The sequence below is a fragment of the Canis aureus genome, chromosome 21 (genome assembly GCF_053574225.1).
Source record: "Canis aureus isolate CA01 chromosome 21, VMU_Caureus_v.1.0, whole genome shotgun sequence".
Taxonomy (NCBI): Eukaryota; Metazoa; Chordata; class Mammalia; order Carnivora; family Canidae; genus Canis; species Canis aureus.
In genome coordinates, this window is record NC_135631.1 from 23,189,711 (window position 1) to 23,211,207 (window position 21,497).

Here is a 21,497-nt window from a genome sequence, read left to right on the forward strand (position 1 = left end):
AAAAAAAAAGATTTCCTGATTAATTCCAAAGTCTTCAACTACCCTTCAGATAGGTACCACTTTAGGTAGTTAACCCAGTGTGATTCTCCACCCTGGATCTCTAACAGCCTCTCCTGGGTGTAACATTAATCCCTTCCACTTCATCCAGGAGATGAAGATTCCAGTCTCAGAGATTCCCAGTATGGCTGGGGTGGGGGCCTTGGGATGGATGGATGGATGGACGGACAGACAGATTTTTTTAGAACACCAATGATTTTTGAGGCTCAGCCATGGTTGAGAACCACTATGTTAAACAATGTGATTATTTATTTATTTATTTATTTATTTATTTATTATGATATTTTTATTTTATAAATAAATATTTATTTTTTATGATATTTATTATTTATTATTTATTTATTTATTTTTTATTTATGATAGTCACACAGAGAGAGAGAGAGAGAGACAGAGACATAGGCAGAGGAAGAAGCAGGCTCCATGCACCGGAAGCCCGACGTGGGATTCGATCCCGGGTCTCCAGGATCGCGCCCTGGGCCAAAGGCAGGCGCTAAACCGCTGTGCCACCCAGGGATCCCAACAATATGATCTTTTAAAGGCAATTTGCTTTAGAGATAAATAATAGATACATCTAAGGACAGGAAGAGAAGATGCTCACAGAAATAACAAATAATGCCCATGGTCACAAAGAGGCTTGCTTCATGGTTATAACTAACTGCTCCCTTACCTCATGGGCTAATTTTGACTTTCTATAATGGTAAATGCTATAAAACTCTATAAAATTCTGTTATTTTTTTGAGAGCAGATGCATGGGGCAAATTCACCCCCAGCTGCTTAAAAAAGGACCACCATTTTACTTGCTAAATCCAGGCTCACATGGAAAGCCAGTATGCATTAATCCACAAATAAGTTGTTAATTATCTGGTTAGTGGTTGGCTGCTTCCTGGTAAATACAGCCTCAGTGATGGACCCATTGTTTATGGAGTTGATTAGCATGTACAACAGATACACAAGCTGGTAACAGCCTCCTACCCTCAGCTAGGTACCTTCCAATGCTTTACTAACATCACCTCGCAACATCTCTTTGTAGATAGTAGTATTCCCATAGAATATAGTATTCCCATAGTATATAGAATACTATAGTGTTCTATTCCATAGAATACTATCTATGGGTAGATAGTAGTATTCCCATCTTATAAATGTGAAACTAGGTACAAACATCTGCCCACCCCTAGGCTGGTCATCAGGATTGGAAATCAGATATGTATGGCCCCAAAGCCACACTGCAGCTACTACACCATCTGGTCTCATCCCTGGCCTGCAGACCGGGCCGTATTGGAACAGCAAAGACCATGGGGCTGACAACGAGGCAAGCACTTCAGAGAAATATGTCAGACTTTCACACGAGGATGTGTTCATATGCTATGTTATAACTAAAGGCCAATATTCTTGTAAATGTGGCAGTGATGACTTAACAGCTTTATTAAAAATATCACATTAAGTGTGTACAGGGGAGTGTTAACACCTATTAAAGCTAGGTGATTTTATTTACCTATTTTTCTGTATGTTTGAAATATCACATTGCTAATCATTCTTGGGCAAAGGGAAATGGAAGCAACCTGATAAGCTCTTCTGCATTATGAATTAATCAGATAGGTTTTGTACAAATTGGACCAGACATTTGCTAATACAATCTCAACAAAGAGATAAGGTAGAGAAAGGAATGTTTGCTAATTAACTACCATGGAAAAAGAAATGTGAGAAATAATTAAATCACCTGGTTCTCTGTACACCTCCAAAGCCTTCTTTCTCCCCGTGTCTCTTCCAGCTAATGGCTGAGAGCAATTAGCCAACAATACACTCTAGTGGAAAAGAGATCTTGTTAAGTGTTCAGCTCCATGCCAATTGTGGGTGTACTGTTTTCGCAAATTACATTAGTGCTCATGGACTGGAATTGCAGTGCTTTAAATACTCAAAATTATGAGACCAGCTGTTCTCAGTGGTCATTTTGTCTTCGAGCAAACTTCAAAGGCAATCGTTGGCTAGGAGAAGAGTCTTCAGATTCCAGCAGCTTTCATACATTGCAGAACATATCTTATTTATACTTCCCTCCAAGTTCAGTGTGACACAGGAGGCTATGCTTTGATTTTGACCCTCGGTCCATGAAAACTGTAGATGAAGTTTACATTCCTACCCTTGCACTTCTGAGCAGCTGGCACATCTCAGCCAATGTTGTTGCACATATATATATAAAAGGAAGGAGTAGCCGCTTACTCTTAACGTGGGCACGTTCTTCTTTAAATCCCACCTAGGGTTGCATAGATGCTGATGTGTCTTCAGCAGCAGATTTTTATCTTCTGGTTTCCAGATGGTTGGTGATTTCACTGTGACCCTCTGCATGGATAGTAAATGCCAAACATATTTTGTGCACCTTGTCATCATCAACTGTCTTGAGACACAGAAGTTTAGTATTTAATTTTTCATTAAAGGTACACTTTTAGTTTAGTTAAAAATGTATGGCTTTTTGTTGCCTAAAGGTTTTATTGCAAGGGCTCCCGGGTGGCACAGTTGGTCAAGCATCTGCATTCTGCTCAAGTCATGATCTCAAGGTCCTGGGATCAAGCCCTGCGTCAGTCAGGGAGCCTGCTTCTCCCTCTCTCTTTAGGCCTCCCTTCACTCGTGCTCTCTCTCTCTTTCTTACACACTCCCAATTCTTAAAAAGAAAAGAATTTATTGCAAAATTAAAGTATTGCCAAACAATAAATAAATAGTTGTAGATTTATACTGTATGACTAATGACAAAATCACAGCACAAGGCTATTCCGACTACCCTGTAGATATTCTCCAGGAGAATTAAACGTGTGACTGCTATTTCCCGCACATTATTCATAAATACCTAATTTCTGATTTCCATTTTCCTCTGACCCCAGCAAATGGTGGCCTGGAACGGTCATCCATCTTGTAGACTGTGGAAAGTCCTGCACACAACTAGCTTGCTACATCAAGTGGCCGGCAGGGATGGCAGCACCATTAAATGGGTGTCCCACTGTCTCTGGAGACCAGAAGGAATTAAATTGTCCCTAAACCACTCTGAGCTCTTGAGTAAGACATGTTAATTATGTTGAGTAGAAGCCTGATTCTACTTGCATGAAATTCTGCAACAGGTAAAACTAAACTATGGTGGAAAGAAATCTGAGCATGTGTTGCCTCTGGAGAGTGAGGGCAGAGGTGGCTGGGAAGGGGCAGGAGGGAACTTTCTCGGGTAATGGTCAAGAACTATAGGTTGGTAGGTTTGGATTAAACAGCTGTATGGATTTGTCAGATCTCAGTGAATTGAGGATTTATGCATTTCACTGTTTATAAATTATGTGTCAAAACACAATAATATGCATGATGTGAAGTATTTGAGATAATATGTATGGGCATCTGCAACTTTACAAAATAAGGCAGATTTTTGGATGGAGAGAAGAATAGATATATGTGTGATAAAATAAGCATAATAAAATGTTAATGGTAGAATGTAGGTGGTGGATGTTCAATGCTCACTATGAAATTATTTCAACTTCTTGTTTGTTTGGAAATGTTCATAATAAAATGTTGGGGGATTAAGCAGCTTTTCATAGTGGTCCAGAGGGTCGAAAGGACCCCCTTGCCTATTCTAGCTGCATCTATATCCACAGATAATAATTCTCATTGGTATGTTTTTACACACACACACACACACACACACACCATATTTAAAGGATATGCACCAAAAAAAAAAAAAAAAAGCCATAGTTACATTTGGATGGAAAACCATAGAGCTTTTAATATTTTCTTATTATTTTTGTTTGCCTATATATATTTTTTATTTTCTACAATGAACATTTGTTTCTTGTACCATATTGTAAATTTTCAGAGGTGGTTTTTTTTTTTTTTTTTTTTTTTGTTAAAGCTTTTTAGTAAAAATACCTTTTCCCACTTAGGTAGAAATACTTTATGTTGACCTTTTTTTAGAAAAAAGATTATATTTATTTATGTATATATTTGAGAAAGAAAAAGAAAACAAATGGGGGAGGGGGCAGAGAGAAAGAGAGAGAGAAGCCGACTGCCCACTGAGCAGGGAGCCTGATGCAAGTCTTGATCCCAGGACCCAGGATCATGACCTGAGCTGAAGGCAGACTCTTAACTGACTGAGCCCCCCAGGTGCCTCTAAGCTGACCTTTTATTTAACCTCTGCCTCCTGAATTACTTTTTTGTGGAGTGTACTTGAATAATTTTTCAAATTATGACAAAATACATTTAACAGAAAACTTACCATCATAACCAGAAAAATTAAGCTCAGCACCATTAAGTACATTCACACTGTTGTGCCACCATCGCCACATTCGTCTCCAGAATTGTGCAACGCTAAAACTCTGTGCCCATTAAATAACTATTCACTTTCCCCTCCCCACCCCAGGCAACCACCATCCTACCTGCTGTCTCTATGAATTTGACTCCCCCAGGTACCTCACATAAGCGGAATCCTACAGTATGTGTCCTTTTGTGACTGGCTTACTTCACTTACCTTATATTCTGAAGGTTCATCCGTGTTGGAGCACGTGTCAGGATTTCCTTCCTTTTGTAAGGCTGAGTGATATTCCACTGGATGCATTTGCTCTATTTTGCTTATCATTTCATCTCTCCACAGACACATTGCTTTCACCTTTCGACTTTTGTGAATAATGTCGCTATGAACATGGATGTACAAATAGCTCCTTGACTCTCTGCTTTCAGTTCTTTTGGGTATAAACCCAGAAGTTAAAATGCTAGATCAAATGGTAATTCTATTTTGAATTTTTTGAGGAACTGCCATACTGTTTTTGAGGGTGCCAGCACCCCTTTGCATTCCCACCAACAGCACACAGAGTTGCAATGACTCCATATCCTTGCCAACACTTGTTATCTTCTATTTTGTTTTTGCTTTTTAGAGTAGCATCCTAATGGATGTGAAGTGTTATCTCATTGTGGTTTGGACTTGCATTTCCCTAATGATCCGTGATGCTGAGCACCTTTTCAGGTGCTTATTGGCCATTTGTATATCTTTTTTGGAGAAATCTCTTCTTTCCAGTCCTCTGCCTATTTTTAATTGGGTTGTTTGTCTCTTTGTTGTTGAGTTGTAGGCATTCTTTATGTATTGTGTACCTTAACCCCTTATCGGATATATAACTTAAATTTTTTTTTCTCTCATTCTTTGGGTTGCCTTCTTACTCTGTTGATTGTGTCCTTTGATGCACACAAATTACAAATTTTTATGTAGACTCATTAATTTATTTTTTTCTTTTGTTATCTATGACTTTAGTCATATTCAAGAAATCATTACCAAATCCAATGTCTTCAAGCTTTCCCCCCTATGTTTTGTTCTAAGAGCTTTAAAGCTTTTGCTCTTATATTTTAGGTCTTTGACTCATTTTGAGTTATTTTTTTGTAGAAGATGTAAGGTAAGGGTCCAATTTCATTCTTTTGTTTGTGGATACCCACTTTTTATCAGTACCATTTATTGAAAAGAATGTCCCTTTCCCATTGAATGGTCTGAGAACCCTTGTTAAAAATCATTTGATCTTCTTTGTGAGTGTTTCTGGACTCTATTCCATTGATTGTATGTCTGTCTTTACCCCCACCCCACACACTGTTTTGTTTATTGTAGCTTTGTGATCAGTTTTGGAATTAGGAAGTGTGAGACTTCCAGCTTAGTTCTTCTTTTTTCAAGATTGTTTGGCTCTTTGGGAGTCATTGAAATTTTATGTACACTTTATGTATTTTTTTCTATTTCTGGAAAATACTCGTTGGGACTTTAAGAGGAGGGATTCAATGGGACATTGAATCTGTAGATCACTTTGGGTGGTATTAACAACATTATGTCTTCTAATTCATAAACACCGGATGTCTTTCCGCTTGTTAGTGTCTTCTTTAATTTCCTTCAGCAATATTTTGTAGTTTTCAATGTATAAGTCTTTTGCCTCCATGGTTAAGTTGATTACTAAGTATTTTATTCTTTTTGGTGCTATTCTGAGGGAATTCTTAATTTCCTTTGAAATTGTTCATTGTCAATATATAAAAAGGCAACTGATTTTTGTGTGTTGATTTTTGTATCCTGCAATGTTGCTGAATTTGCTTCCTGGTTACAATAGTTGTGTGTCTGATATTTAGGTTTTCTACATAAAAGGTCATGTCATCTGCAAACAAAGATAATTTTATTTCTTCCTTCTAATTCAGATACCTTTCATTTCTTTTTCTTGTCTAATGGCTCTGGTCAGGACTTCTAGTATGTGTTGATTAATAGTGGCAAAAGTGGGCACATCCTGTCTCATTGCTGACCTTAGAGGAAACCTTTCAGTCTTTCACTTTGAGTATGATATTAGCTGTGGGATTTTTATATATACTCCCTTATTATGTTGATGTCATTTCCCTCTAGTCCTACTTTGTTGAGAGCTTTTTCTTTATCATGAAAGGGTGTTAAATTTTGCCAAAGGCTTTTTCTATATTATCTGTGATAATCATGTGGGGTTTTCCCCCTTCCTTCTGTTAATGTAGTATGCTGATTGCTTTTCATATTATTGAACCATCCTTACACTTCAGAAATAAATCCTATATAGTCATAGTATAAACTAAACCTATAATATGCTGTTGGATTCTGTTTATTAATATTCTGCTGAAAGTTTTTGCATTAATATTCAATATTGGTTTGTAGTGTTCTTTTCTTGTGTTTTTGGTATCAGAATAATTCTGGCCTCATAGAATTAATTTGAAAATGTTTCCTCTTTTTCCAATTTTTTGGAAAAGCTTGAGGAAGATTAATGTTAATGCTTCTTTCAGTGTTTGGTAGAATCAACCAATGAAGCCATCTGGCCCTGTGCTTTTCTTTGTTGAAAGGTGTTTGGTTATTAATCCAGTCTCCTTTCTAGTTATGGTTTCTGTTCAGATTTTCTGTTTCTTCATGATTCAGAAGAAACAGATTTTGTGTTTCAGAAATTTGTCCATTAAATAAAAATTTTAAAGAGGTAATCAATGGTATAATTGGTGAGAAATTTTGCTTGCACTCTTATCCTCATCTATTCAGCTCCTCCCTCCACAGGTAACCAAGATATTCATTTGTTGGGTAGCCTTCTAGTGTTTAATATACTATTACTATAAACTAAAGATATACCCATTTTCCCTCTTCCCTAACATAAAAGGTTTTTTTTAATTGTTGTTTTTTACTTAAGAATGTATTATAATGCTCTCTCTATTGTGAGCTTCTGCTGTGTGAATGAACTGTACTTTATTATTGAATGAAATGTCTCTGGATTTAGAATTTTTTAAAGAAATTTATTTACTTATTTTAGAGAGAGAGCCGGATGAGGGGGCAGAGGGAGAAGGAGAGAGAGAATCTCAAGCAGACTCCCCACTGAGCAAGGAGCCTTATTCGGGGCTTGATCCCATGACCCTGAGATCATGGCCTGAAACTAAGAGTTGGATGCTTAACAAACTGAGCCACCCAGGCATCCTTGATTTAGAATTTTTAAATGACAGAACTGCTACCTCAGCATTTTAAAGATATGTCATTATTTCCTGGCATATGGTGTTGCTGAAAAAAAAAAAAAAATCAGGGATCCTGAGCCAGGTGCTTTGCCTAACATTGTTAATTTTTTTTCATGCATTATACAAACCCCATTTTATAAATTAGGAGGACCAAGATTTAGAAAGCTCAGCAGGTTTGTTCACAGTCATACAGCCAGTAATCCTGATTGCTCATTACTTTTCAGGTAATCTCTTTTATTTCTGGTTGTTTTTCTTTGTTTTTGATGTTTTTCATTTTCCTCGCAAATTGTTTAGGTGTGCATTTATTTTTATTTATCCTGGCTAGGAATCTTATATACATTTTCTGAGAACTGAATATTTATATCTTTCTTCAATTTTGGAAATTTCAAATCTATTATCTTTTTAAAAAATTATCAGTGTATCCCCATTTTTCTCTCCTCTCAATTTCCACCTTTTGGAGCTTTAATTAAATAAAGGCTGATATATTGAAAAGTCAAAAAAAATGTATATTGGATTCCTGGTGATTGGAATGACCTTTAGAATTGTGCATTGTGGCAGCCTGATTTTATATCTGCTGGATTTTCTCAATCTAGTTGTCATATTTCCTATCTGTTCATTTGTATTTGCCATCTGTTCTCTGTGATATAATCAATGTACTCTATGGTCTGTCTTCCATCACTAATTTTCTCAGCATCTCTAATGTTCTGTATATTCTTTATTTTACTGACTGCATTTTCTTTTGGTTCTTTTGCAAATTTGTCTTCTTTTGCTGTACTTTTCTCTGCTTTCTCTATGGATCTTATTACTTCCTTCCTCCATTCTTAAAACTCTGTAGTTATTTTAAACATACTTATTTTGTTGTCTCTTCTAGATTGATCTACCAAGTCCAACACCTGAAGTGCTAACTCTTTTCTTTATGGAACCCAATGACCCTCTCCAGTGGTATTTATTTACTCACATAGTTTATCATTTTTCTTCTTTTGGTGTTGTGAGCTTATCTTCAGCAGAAGGCCCATGTCCTCTGGATTTTGGAAGAGCCTATAAATAAATGTTTTGTTTTAGTTTGTGCTTCTAGGGCTTTCACTAGTTCTACACAAGTTTTATGCTAATTCCTTGAGTAGGATTTTCATATAACACAAGAGGTATAAATTCAAATACCATACCTATGTTTTCTATAGGCTGGGAGAGTTTATATGTCAAGTGCACCTTTTTTTCTTCAGCTATGACCTTGGCACATGGCAGACTTCTTTGATCTGTTTTTTTTTTTTAATTTATTCATGAGACACACACACACACACACACACACACACAGAGGCAGAGACACAGGCAGAGGGAGAAGCAGGCTCCATTCAGGGAGCCTGACATGGGACTCGATCCCGGGACTCCAGGATAACACCCTGGGCCGAAGGCAGACGCTAAACCACTGAGCCACCAAGGGATCCCCTGTTTTTGTATTTTTATACAAATAATTGTATTTTTCTACAATGGATAAACTCTTGAAAATTTTCATGAAAATCAGTCATCCTTTAAAACCCATGGTAGATGTTTTCAAAAACTAAATAATCACCTTCTAAATGATCCAACAAGTAAGGTGTTATTTTAAATTTAATTTGATATTGTCCGTTTACCTAAGAGGGAAAGTGATTGGCCTATCTTCCTGGACCCCTCTGGACCCACACCACCTACCCTCAAACAGCAAGTTCAGCAAAAGTTTGAATGTTCCAGTGACTCTCACTTATGGCATGGTAGATGTTCTCAAAAAGTTAATAATCACCTTCTAAATGATCCAACAAGTAGGGTGTTATTTTAAATTTAATTTGATATTGCCCGTTTACCTAAGAGGGAAAGTGATTGGCCTATCTTCCTGGGCCCCTCTGGACCCACACCACCTACCCTCAAACAGCAAGTTTAGCAAAAGTTTGAATGCTCCAGTGACTCCCCTGTCATTAAAACTTACTGCAAGGGGCAGCCTGGGTGGCTCAGCGGTTTAACGCCGCCTTCAGCCCAGGGCCTGATCCTAGAGACCCGGATCGAGTACCACGTCGGGCTTCCTGCATGGAGCCTGCTTCTCCCTCTGCCTGTGTCTCTGCCTCTCTCACTCTCTTTCTCTGTGTTCTCATGAATAAATAAATAAAATCTTTTAAAAAAAATAAATAAAAACTCACTGCAAGAAAAAAAAAAAAACGAGCTAAGGTTTTGGATTTGCATATGAATTCAGAGATAGCTTGGGAGTTTGAGATTAACTGTGGGTTCCCTGAGCCTTCTTTTTGGTGGGACTGACAGCTTCTTGTGAAAAGTTAAGATGCCTCTGTTTTGGGTGTGGCTCCCAAATTTGCGTCTGTAAGTAGTGGTGACTCATTTGTTGGGCTCACTTAATATAAAGTGGTGGGAAGTTGTGGGAAGTGAGCTACTTACCAGGAGAAAAATATAGTACTTTGGGGGTTTCTAATGGCTTTCCTGAGACAAGGTGTCTGCTGCGCTGAACCGGCATTAGCACTTTGCATGGGTGTGTTCTGTGTCCGACAGAAGACCTGGAGCTGGTATCATCTGGTGACTTCCACTAGAAAGGAAGCTCACACTGACTGAACACCCATGTGTGGGATCCTGAGCCAGATGCTTTACATGCATTATTTTTATTTATTTTTTTAATGTTCATACAAACCTCATTTTGTAAATAAGGGGACAAAGGTTTAAAAAGTCTGACCGGCTTATTCACAATCACAAAGGCAGCAAGTGGGTAATCAAGCTGGAATTCTAAAATTCATTCTCCTGAATCCACCGGACCTGGAAGGATGTTCAGTAAACTCATAAATTTAATTCACTGCTGGGAAAGTATGTGAAGGGCTTAAATTAGCAACTGTACCTCCTTAAGAAAAATTAAAGAGAACTTGTGTGCGGTGAAGGGAATTTTTTTCTAGCAAAACTTTTTTATCACTTTGTCTGTACTTCCTGTGTCTGATGCTCTGTCTTCCTGGGGAGACTGGGCCCAGCATGAATATTCTCGTGCTCCATGAATCTTACTTGTCTCTATTAAATTCTCGCAGTCCTTGTACAAGGCTGAATTCTGATGTCCAGGATGAGCCCAACAGACGTCAAACTGTCATTTTATGAGCGAGAGCCTCTGAGCTAACTCCCGTGAGCCGTGACTCACTGGGCTTCTAATTATAACTTGTCCTGGCTCCTCAGATAATGGGATTGTCTCAATAGTTTCCAGGGACAGATTAGATCAATCCTGTATTTTGTTGAGTCTTGAGTCTTCAGCCAACTCATATTGTTCTTTGTGTAAATAGAGGAGAGACTGACATGCAGCCCAGAGTTTGAGTGGTCCCTCTCAAGAGTTCACAATAACGTGACAATACCTCTTAGCTGGTGTGGCCAGGGTTCAGATGTCAGTGGTAGAGTTTGTTAGTTCTGCTTTAGGTTTCAGCCCTAGTGTGTAGAAGTCCTAAAAGAGCTTTGGCACCACGAGGACATGGATACCCCGTGGCCGTGACGGTGGTAAGTAAAGAGACTTTAAACCCCACAGAACCAGCAATTCGGGGAACACCATAGGCAACAGCCATGGAGGAAAGAAAGGGCAGACCTGGGGCACCTGGGTGGCTCAGTAGTTGAGCAGCTGCCTTTGGCTTAGGGCGTGATCCCGGGGTCCAGGATTGAGTCCCTCATCAGGCTCTCCTGCAAGGAGCCTGCTTCTCCCTCTGCCTGTGTCTCTGCTGCTCTCTGTGTGTCTCTCGTGAATAAATAAATAAAATCTTAAAAAAGAAAAAAAAGAAAAAGAAAAGAAAGGGCAGAGCCACAACAGGAGAGATAAGATGTCATCTGACCTATGGAAACTGACAAAAGCCCCATCAATATTTGTAGAGCAGCTCTTGGTGACCCTTGGGAGTAACTGGGGAGAACACAAGGACCGGAACTCAGGCTGCACTGACACAGAATGCTGAGACTGGAAGGGACCTGAGAGGCCCTCCACTTAATTGTCCTGCTTGATGGACCAACCACAGCTCAGAGAGGCTCAACAACTTCCCAACATTCACAGCTAGCTAGAACCCATTACTTTTCAACCCCTCCCCACCCAATTAATATCTTCAATGCTCAACAAATATCCCAAGTTTTTCCTCCAAAATGAAAAGATTTTCTTGTGTTTACAATTCAGTCGACTAAAATGGAGGGAGCATTTTTGGGCCACGTAAGAAGATATGGACAGGATAATTCAGTGGTATGTTTCCAACTGTAGGAGCTTCAGAACAGGACACCATGCCTAAAGCTCTGTATCTCTACTGTCCACACAGAAATCTTCGTAGCACAATTGGAACTGAGGAGTTGGAGGATGGATCCCTTTCTGTCCTACCTATTGCCACTACTTGACCTCTGCACTGCAGTTGCCTTATCAACACCAACGGAATCACTCCCTGAGACAGCCTGGGACACGCTGCGAGTGAGGAGGAACCAGAAGAAGGGTAGAGGGACCTGGGAACAAGTCTCAGCCTGAGACAGACTTGTAAGAGTCCAAGACCATATGCTGAGTATAGAGGGCCAAAGTGGCACCTGGAGAGCAGGGCAGAGATAGGGTTTGAGAGAGAATAGAAACAACCAAGGGAGGAGGGTGTCACCCTAGAAGAGCAGAGAGATTCCCTTTCTGGTGTCAACCTTCATCAGCTAGAGTTTCCAGAGCCACAGATTAGGGACCAAGTTTGGTAGGATGGTTCTGTGACAGGCCAGTGGCATCTGCTCTGGACAACAAAGGAAGAGTAAATTCTGTGTATTTGCAGTGTATGGTAGCATTGCCAAATGGTTAAGAGTGCAAGCTCTGCAGACCTCGTCATTACCCCCTCGTTACCGGTGACCTTGGACAAGTCATTTACCACTTTGTTGTCTCATTTTCCTAATTTGTAAAATAGGACAAAACCCCATGCATATGTTGCATATGTTGTGAACATCATATGCAATAATGGAGGAACATGGTCTAGAACAATGCCTAAGGCAGTCAGAGCTAAATAAGTGTTGACTATAATTGCAATGCTATCCCTGATCTCAAACTATCACCATGAATAGTGTTGGGGGATCTGCCATATGTAAGGACGAAGATCACATTTAAAAGGAAAAAAAAAATAATAATATGAAAACAGAAGGGAAAGGAAACCTTGAGACAATTAACTCTAGGAAACAAACAGTGTTGCTGAAGGGGAGGGGGGCAAGGGGATGGAGTAACTGGGTGATGGGCATTAAGGAGAGCACGTGATGGGATGAGCACTGGGTGTTGTCTGCAACTGATGAATCACTGACCTCTACCTCTGAAACTAATGATACAGCGTACGTTAAATTGAATTTAAATTTTAAAAATTTATAAAAAAATAAATAAAAGGCCACAGCAAACAGGGTGTTAATGGACAACTTTTCTCTCTCTTTTTTTTCTTCTTAAGGTATTTTGAATCTAGAGTATTTAAAATAAAACTTAAAAGTATGTTTTGAACTGAAGGCTTTGTGTGGGGGGGGGCAGGAATGCTCTCAAAACAAGGTGGATTTCATAAAAACAACCTCCACCTAATCCACATTGGTGCTAAGTATGGACTTTTGTTTAAACCACTGGTGCTGCTTAATTAGCTTACTCTGTGGTTATTTAAGCAACAAACTTTTGAAAATCTTCCCCCTTCCTGGAAGTGGGGAGTTGGGGGGATGGGAGTGAAGAGGCTTTAACCAAGCAGGCTTGGACCTCGGGTTGTGTAAGACTTCGCCGTGTACAAAGCAAATAGGGGTTGGAGCTGACTTGACCTCTTCCCTAAATTCCACTTGGTGGCCCCAAGGCCTGGCAGCTCACGAGTCCACCACTCACTTCCAGGTCTGTCAACCAGAGGCTGTTTGTTCGCTCACACCCCACGTACTTCAGTCCAGGTGGGGAGGAAATGTCCTCTCGTTCTCTCCTGGCCCTTTACGACGTGTGCTTTCTCGCTAACCAAACTCTCTCCCTCTCTCTCTCATCCCTTCTTATCTCAGCTTGGATTCCGGGGCCACCATTACAATCAGGCTCTTGCAAATCCCCATGTCCCCACCCCACCCCAGGCCTTCTTCATCTGGCAAAAGCCCAAGTCCTCAATGGATCCAACGTTCGACCTCCTGCCTTCTCTGCACTTCCGTCGGAACAACCAGACACTGCAGGGGAAGAGCAAGGAGTAAAGTTCACTGGGGTCACTTAAAATTCATGATCTAAAGTCTCAAAGCAAGCCTACCACTTTTCTCTAGAAGTCTAGCCTTCGTAGTTCCCAGGTGACCGTTTTGTACTCGAAAGACACTCTCTTTCTTTACTTTTCCCTGGGGGTCCTTTCTGGCCCTACTTCACTAGAAAATTAAAATGGCCAGACATGGGCTACCTGCATTCCTCTAACAAAAAAACCTACAAACCTGTCTACACGGCGTCCACCTGCTGTCTCCCATCTCACCCAAGACCACTCTCTCCTGCCTCCTCTCATCCTCACAAGGACTTTGGTGCGTTACCTATGGCCTTCCCTCCTGCATTGCCAGTGTTTCACCTTCTATCATGTTATTCCCATCAGTATATAAATAGAATGTAATAGTGTTTATCTTAAAAAACAATGTAATAAGGGCACCTGGGTGGTTCAGTGGTTGAGCATCTGCCTTTGGCTCAGGTCGTGATCCTGGGGTCCCAGTATCGAGTCCTGCATCGGGCTCCCTCCAGGGACCCTGCTTCTCCCTCTGCCTGTGTCTCTGCCTCTCTCTCTGTGACTCTCATGAATAAATAAAATCTTAAAAAATATATATATATATCAGGCCCCCTGCCAGTTCTGCTCTTCTTAGCCAAAATTCCCCAAAAGTTCCCAATACTCTATTGCATGTCTTCTCCCCCTTAAGCTTCAATTCAGTCCAGGCTGGCTTCCATTCCCACTTCTTAACTGAAGTCATTTTTGTCAACGTCACTGTTGGTTCGTAACGTCCTGGGAATTTCCCTGGTTTATTTTTTATTTTTTTAAACGAATTTCTTTTTAAAAGATTTTATTTTTTTTTTTCATGAGAGACAGAGAGAGAGAGGCAGAGACACAGGCAGAGGGAGAAGCAGGCTCCATGCAAGGAGTCCGACATGGGACTTGATCCTAGGACTCCAGGATCAAACCCCGGGCTGACAGCAGATGCTAAACTGCTGAGCCACCCAGGGATCCCCAGCTTCCTGGGTTTAATCTGAAGCTAGCCCCCCCATGCAGAGGGCAGGAAGAGATCAAAGAAAGAGTGGGAACTGGCAGTTCTAAAAAGCAAAGAGGACGTACTGGGGCAGCAGCAAGATGAATGGATCCCTGCTGCCAAATCTTCTAAGTCTATAAAGAGGCTTTAGTTGGGTTCAGTCACCTCCTCAATACCGCACACATAGACCATTCTCGACACCACATCACAATCTTAAGCTGTGTCTTTGGAGCAGCCTCTGGGAGCAGGAAAGGCATGTGGAACCCATGTTCCATGTTCCACAGACAGGGAGGGAGGTGAGATGCCTCTGATTGCTTGGATCTGGCTCATGGGTGAATCGTGATCATGTCTCCTCAATTACCTTCCTCCATAGTCACCTATGACCTTGAAATTCAAGAGATGCTTTTCTATCCTCTTCTTAACCTGGTTGAGCACCCACTTCTGGAAATGCTCTCTTTCCTTGACTTTCCTCTCACCACTGTCTGACCCTTCTTAGTCTGCTTGGCTGGTTTCAGCTCATACCCCCAATATCCTAACAACAAGGTATCCAAGGTCAGCCCTGGACCTTTCCTATGTACAAACTCACCTCAAGGCTTTAAAGGATGTCTATGTTGGTGGAGCCATCTCTATGCTGATGGCTCCCAAATTCCTATGTTCCACTTGAATGGTTAGCTTTCATGGGGTCTAGGCTGTAATAATATTATTATTAACAATAGTAACGACAACTAAAACCCGACTGTTGACCACATGGCAGTCCTGTTTGAAACGCTTTACATGGTGGAATCATTGACCTTCATCACATACCTTTCGAGTAGGTACATTGTAATCCTCATTTTGTCAATAGGAGGACAGTGACAGAATCCTTGTGTGTTTTGCAACCCACAGTTGGTAAATCTGGAATTTTAAACTATGCGATTGATTTTATCTACTAGATAGAAATTTTAATACCTAGCCATCTAACATGTTTTCATGTTATGTTGCTCAAGACAGAAATCTGAAAGCCATTTTTGGATTATTTCTTTCTCTCATGCTCTTCATTTAATCTCTTTGGAATTCTTTGGCGTTTCAGCTGACAAATGCATCTTAAATCCAATGACTTCTTTTCATTTCTCCTAGTCATCACCTAGGGTTTGTCTACATTGGTGCTTTTGATATTTGGGCCCAGATAATTGCTTGTTTGGGGGCTGTCATGTGCATTTTTAGGGTGTTCAGCAGTATCCCTGGCCTCTACCTATTAGATGCGGGCAGCATACCCCCACCCCCAGGCATGATCATCAAAAATGTCTCCAGACACAACTGCCAAGTGTCCCCCAGAGGGCTGAATTGACTCACTTAATCCAGGTTCTCATCCTTTCCTCACTGAACTACAATAATCTCCTACCTGGACTTCTTGCTTCAAATTTTATGTGTATTCTTATTTTGTTGCCCATAAAACAAACACAGTGGAATCAAGATCATCATTATTCTTGTCTAAAATGTCTTATTGCCTCCCTATTGAATTTGGAAAAACAAGTTTAAGAAAAACATATCAGATTGTTGGAAAGGCTTTGTGTGATCGAGCTTCTGTCCCATTCACCCGTCTCATCTCGTGTCATCTTCTCCGTGCCCCAGCCAGGCACACGTCTTTCCTGGACATCTCTCCAGTCTTTCCATCAGTGGAGCTTTCTACCAGCTTCTCTTCCCTCTGCCAGTCGGCTGCTGTTCTCCTCACTTCTCGATGTGTCACACACATGCACACACACACACAGAGCACATGCCACACACATCCTACACATACTCCATGCACATATCCACACCACATACACACATACACATCAGACACATGCACACATTCAGAGCACACACCCCCCACACACTTTCTGTACACTGCTCCTACTCTATCGTGTGTTTCATAAAATTGGCTCCTCCTTGTCATCCTTCACATCTCTGCTCTAATGCCGCCTTCACAGAGAGACCTCTAGTTGCTCTATGCAAATATCTTCCCATTTGCCCCCCCCCCCATTATTGTCTACTGCTGCACAGCACTCTGCTTCTTATTTTATGTCACTCGTTGTAGATTTACATTTATTTGTATGTTTTCAACTCCCCTGTGAGACTGCAGGTCTCATAAAGGCACAAGCCATGTCAGTCTTGATTTACTGTAATATTCCTGATGCTTGATACTGGGCCTGACACAGAAAGACAACCAGTCACTCAGAGAGGCTGGTAAATGCATGTCACTTAGAATGGTTGAATAATTTCAAAGACTTCCTCAAAAACCCCTGATGATGGAGCACACTGCAATCTTGGGAATACTGATTGAGGGAGAGGTGTTTAGCCACAACCAAGAGATTAATCAGAGCTGACATGGTTTGTCTTGGAAAAAAAGGAAATCCTAGCTGGGCTACCATGGTGCATTCTCGAGCTGTGAACTAGTCTGTCCAGGTCAGCCTTATTATTTCTGGCCCCAGTTACCTACTACTGGCTGAGTCCTTGAGTAGCATGGTTTTCTCCCTTTCAGTTTGTGGTTAGTAACTTGGGGGAAGTACCCCATTATCGGTCCTGCTGGGCCCTGCAGCCAGGATGTTAGGAAACAGGAATTAAGTACAACTCCCTTGGAGCCATTTCAACAGCTGTGGTTTGTGAGGAAGTCCGCCTCTTCCAGAGCCAGCTTCAGGGTAGAGATGATGCACGGCAACGTTAGTGTTTTGTGCCTTCCTTCTTGGAGCACACTTAGAGCATCACCCATGGGGTGTGTGTGTGTGTGTTTGTGTGCGCACATGTACACTCAGGCACTTGAAAGTAGACTAGCAATATCTAAAGCTAGGAGAATCTTTAGGCAATATTTGGCCCAATTTCATTTAATAGAAGGAAATTGAGACCCTGAGAAATTTGACTTACCTAACATCACACAGCTAGTTAGTGAAAGAGCTGGATTCAAATAAAAGTCAGGTCTCCTACCATATCTAACTGTCCGGAAGTTTCATTTCAAAACATAACATTTGTGTGTGTGTGTGTGTGTGTGTGTGTGTGTGTGTGTTTGATTAAAGAGTAATATGTAGATGAAGATTCAGAACTGCCATTCCGATGGCAGTGGGTTTGGTTAACCGTTGGAAGAACCACTTCCTGCTTCCCTTCTAAGGATCAGCACTTGTCAGAGCCCATTGCCAGAAGAGACCTATCTCTGGGTGAAATCCCAGCCTTGTCCTCTGACCTCAACTCAACCCTTGCATCCCTACCCTGTTGGCTTCAGCCATAACTTATTAACAACCAGTAGGCCTGTGGGGTTCCTCCTGCAACCCATTGTCCATGGTCTTGCTTTAGCCACCTGGTCAAGCCCTGCCATGACTCTAGGCCCCTTAACTGGCCTACTTCTTGTTTGCTCTGAATACATAAGAGCCATGCTCCATACCTATGGACCCAACCAACCCATCTCCGTTTTCATAAAACCTTGCCTATCAGCCCAGAGCACTGCCATCGACCCATCAACAGAATGCAAGAGCCCAGACAGCCTCCATATTTCTTGGTTAGCCTCCCTCTTTCCTGGAAACACTGAGAGGAGTGGCTACCACACAGGATCCCAACTGGTTCTTATTTTTCATTGACCTGTTTTACAATATATTAAAGTTTGTGAGCCACATCAAATTTTTATTGGAAGTGTCTGAGGGTATAATAGATATGAGCACAAACAATGTATTTACCAGAATTTGGCAGAAGAGACCAAATAATGTGAGAGAGAAATTGGGCTATACTCTGTGGCCCAAAGTGGGCCTTTTAATTAAGAGTTTTGTGGGTTTTTAAAAAGATTTTACTTATTTATTTATTCCTGAGAGACACAGAGAGAGGCAGAGACACAGGCAGAGGGAGAAGCAGGCTCCCCACAGGAAGCCTAATGTGGGACTTGATCCCAGGACCCCAGGATCACGACCTGAGCCAAAGGCAGATGCTCAACCACTAAGTCACCCAGGCGTCCCAAGCTAAGGGTTTTTCTTATGTATAAGATCAGGTTCTTAAAAGATCTGATTGGAGAGAGAACTGAACAAGAAGTGACTATAGATTTGGCTTTTTCAGAGGAGACTGAAATATGTGGTATATGCCAACTAATTTTTTTTTTGGCTGTCCACCTTCCTACTCCCTTTTGGGGGGAGATTTCCCCCACCCCAATGTGTTTTGTGTTAGAACCCAGTGCCCTACCTCCTCCTATAGAAGCTGGAAGAGGAAGCTTCTGAGTTCTGGCAGCGTGGGCTTGTAACCTCCACTTACCCAATCAGATGCTCCTCCACAGGTCATGGAGTCTTCTTGGTCATGGCATGGGCTGCAGGGACTCACAGAAATACATTTATCAGCAGAAATGACAGGGACAACAGGAGGTGATAGCTACACCAGGGGTAGTATCAAGAGCATGTCTTGAATGAGTTCTTTATAAGACATGATCTCGATGGTGCTTATTGTTCCCTTATCCCCAGAGCTGCTCTAGTTGTTGCATTTCCCCAAGCCTCACTCTCCCGCCTTCCCGTTTATTCTGCGAATGTCCCTAAACCCTTCCAACGAATGTCCTTTCTGCTTCAGCTAATCCAGCATTGATTTCTGTTGCTTATGCTCAAGGATTCTGGATCATACAACATATGAGGGGCGAATTAACCCTCAATTCTCAATGGCACTGGTAAGTCGCCAGCTTTAGAAAAAAATTAAAAACAAACAACAAAAACCAGAGAAGTGCCTGTATAATCTTCGTTTTCCAAGGAGATGAGAGGAGTTGTGGGCACCAATGGCTGTTTATTCTCAGATCTGCATGACCACAAAGATAAAGTTAATTGAATAAGTGAGCGCATGAATGAGTGAAATCATTCTTTGGAGCAATTTAGCTCATCTTTGAGATTCCTGCCCAGGTGGGGAACTGGAGTTCGAGATGACTGTACCAACTACTCTGAATTTTATGATACCATTTACCTAAGAGCCTCCAAGTCTTCCTTGACATCATGAATGCTGTTTGGTCACTGTCTTGAGATGCAGAAGAGAACTGGATTCTGGGAGTCCTGACTCCTTGAGCTCTGCTTCCTTCACATGTTCTGGAGGAATGGCATCAGAAAAGGGAAGAGAGGCAGCCACAGAGTCCTGGCTGAGAGCCCTGTTTGGGAGGTAGATGAAGGCAGAAGAGAGATTGATTTGCCTCTGGTTACTTGAATCACTGTGACTACCTAGCACTGGGCTTATGTCATATTTTCGGATCAACCCTGAAGCAGGCTTCTGTGTTACTGGGAAACCTCTGAGTTGGATGCTAATTCCCAAATATGATTGAACATGTCATGGAAGGAACACTGGATGATCTGCAGGCACCATCTGGAGGCCCTGTGAAATGCAAGTTCTTCTTTGAGACCTGGTGACCAGGTGAGCAGACCCCTTGCAGGGACCCTGTCCCAACGGCAGTCCCCCTAGCATCACTTCAGGGGCAACACCCTATTTTATTCACAGGAGACATTTTACACACCCTCCTTTTTGTGTGTGTTGGTTTGGTGTTGTTCTTTTTCAGTGATCTGATAATGAGCATGCGTTTCTAAGTGTTCTAGGTGACATTTTTCTCTAAAATCTAAGCCAAGACAAGCAGGAGTTCCAAAGAACAAGAAGGCACTTCCTCTTCTGGAAAATGAAGGTGTGGTGGACTAAAGAATTCTTCAATAAATTCCTCCAGGAAGGCTGGGGCAGAGCTGTTCATTAGCTTCGAGGGGTTTTAAAGGCACGGCCTGCTTGTTACACATGCTGCCCCCTGCTTCCCAAACAAAAAGCTCTGAACACTTGGTAGAGGTGAAACCTGAGGGCTTGTGGGATCAGTGTTGGAAATCAGTAGGGAACAGGCTTGATCTTGACAGTAAGGGTGTGGGGGAGCATCCTTAACTAATTCTGAGTCACCAGGAGACCAGTTTTCTGGCAGGGGGGAGGATTGAAAGAGGTAGGAACACCCAGTTCAAGCTGCTTCAACTTGGGAACATTTAAAAGAGCAATCTGATGGATTTTGCTGTATAGCATCATTCTCTTTTCGGACACGCAGCCCTCAGATCAGTGTCTTATAAAGGAGTTGTCTTGCATGGATCTGATCAAGGGACAAATATACTTGTATTTCACATAAAAAATTGAGAACTTTCATCTTCAACTACTCACATTTAAATCTCTTGCTATTTCTCGCTGGAGCTGAGAGAACAAGAGTAAAATTCATGTAGCTACCCACTTCAGTGAAAATCATGGCTCATCTTTAGGTTACTCTGTTCCTGCCCAGGTGGGGACGCTAAGATGGAACTTACTGGGGTACCATCCTGTCTTCACAGTGCCATATTCTCTAAGGATCTCTGAGTCTTATTTTAACAGCAGAAGCATGTTTTCCTCTGTGGACCAAAAGTCTGAGATACAGAGAAGGATAGATTCTGAAGGGTCCTAGTTCCTTAAGCTCTGCTTTCTTCAAACTTTTGGGAGGATAGTCATCAGAGGAGGGATGGGGAGTGAGAGGGTGTTGGGAAGATGAGCAGGGAATCCCCCATTAGGAGTCTGTTTATGAACGTGGTGGCCCAGACCCATGGAGATCTGGGTAGAGACAAGGGTGAAATAAGACTGTGTTTTGGAAACTGTGGTAAGAAGGAGGCAATGAGTCAGTGCTTACTATCCCCAGAAAGTGATATTGCTCACTGGGGAGGCTTTGGGGCAAAGCCTGTACATGTATCTGGAGGTGGGGCTGGAAAAGCAGATTGGCATCCAGGAATTTGGAGGGAAAGGCGTGGTGGTGGGGAGAGACTGTGAATGAA

The 21,497-nt window shown here is 41.5% G+C and overlaps 1 long non-coding RNA gene across 5 annotated transcripts in view; it reads left to right on the forward strand.

Annotated features, from left to right (window-relative positions):
• The window catches only part of LOC144292770 (uncharacterized), a 45,151-nt gene that overhangs the window by 15,270 nt on the left and 8,384 nt on the right, over window positions 1-21,497 (forward strand). For 3 of the 5 annotated variants that reach the window (XR_013360124.1, XR_013360122.1, XR_013360123.1), the window contains one exon: window positions 11,829-12,037. This is a non-coding gene — a long non-coding RNA (uncharacterized LOC144292770). The other 2 variants (XR_013360125.1, XR_013360121.1) reach the window with 2 other exon arrangements.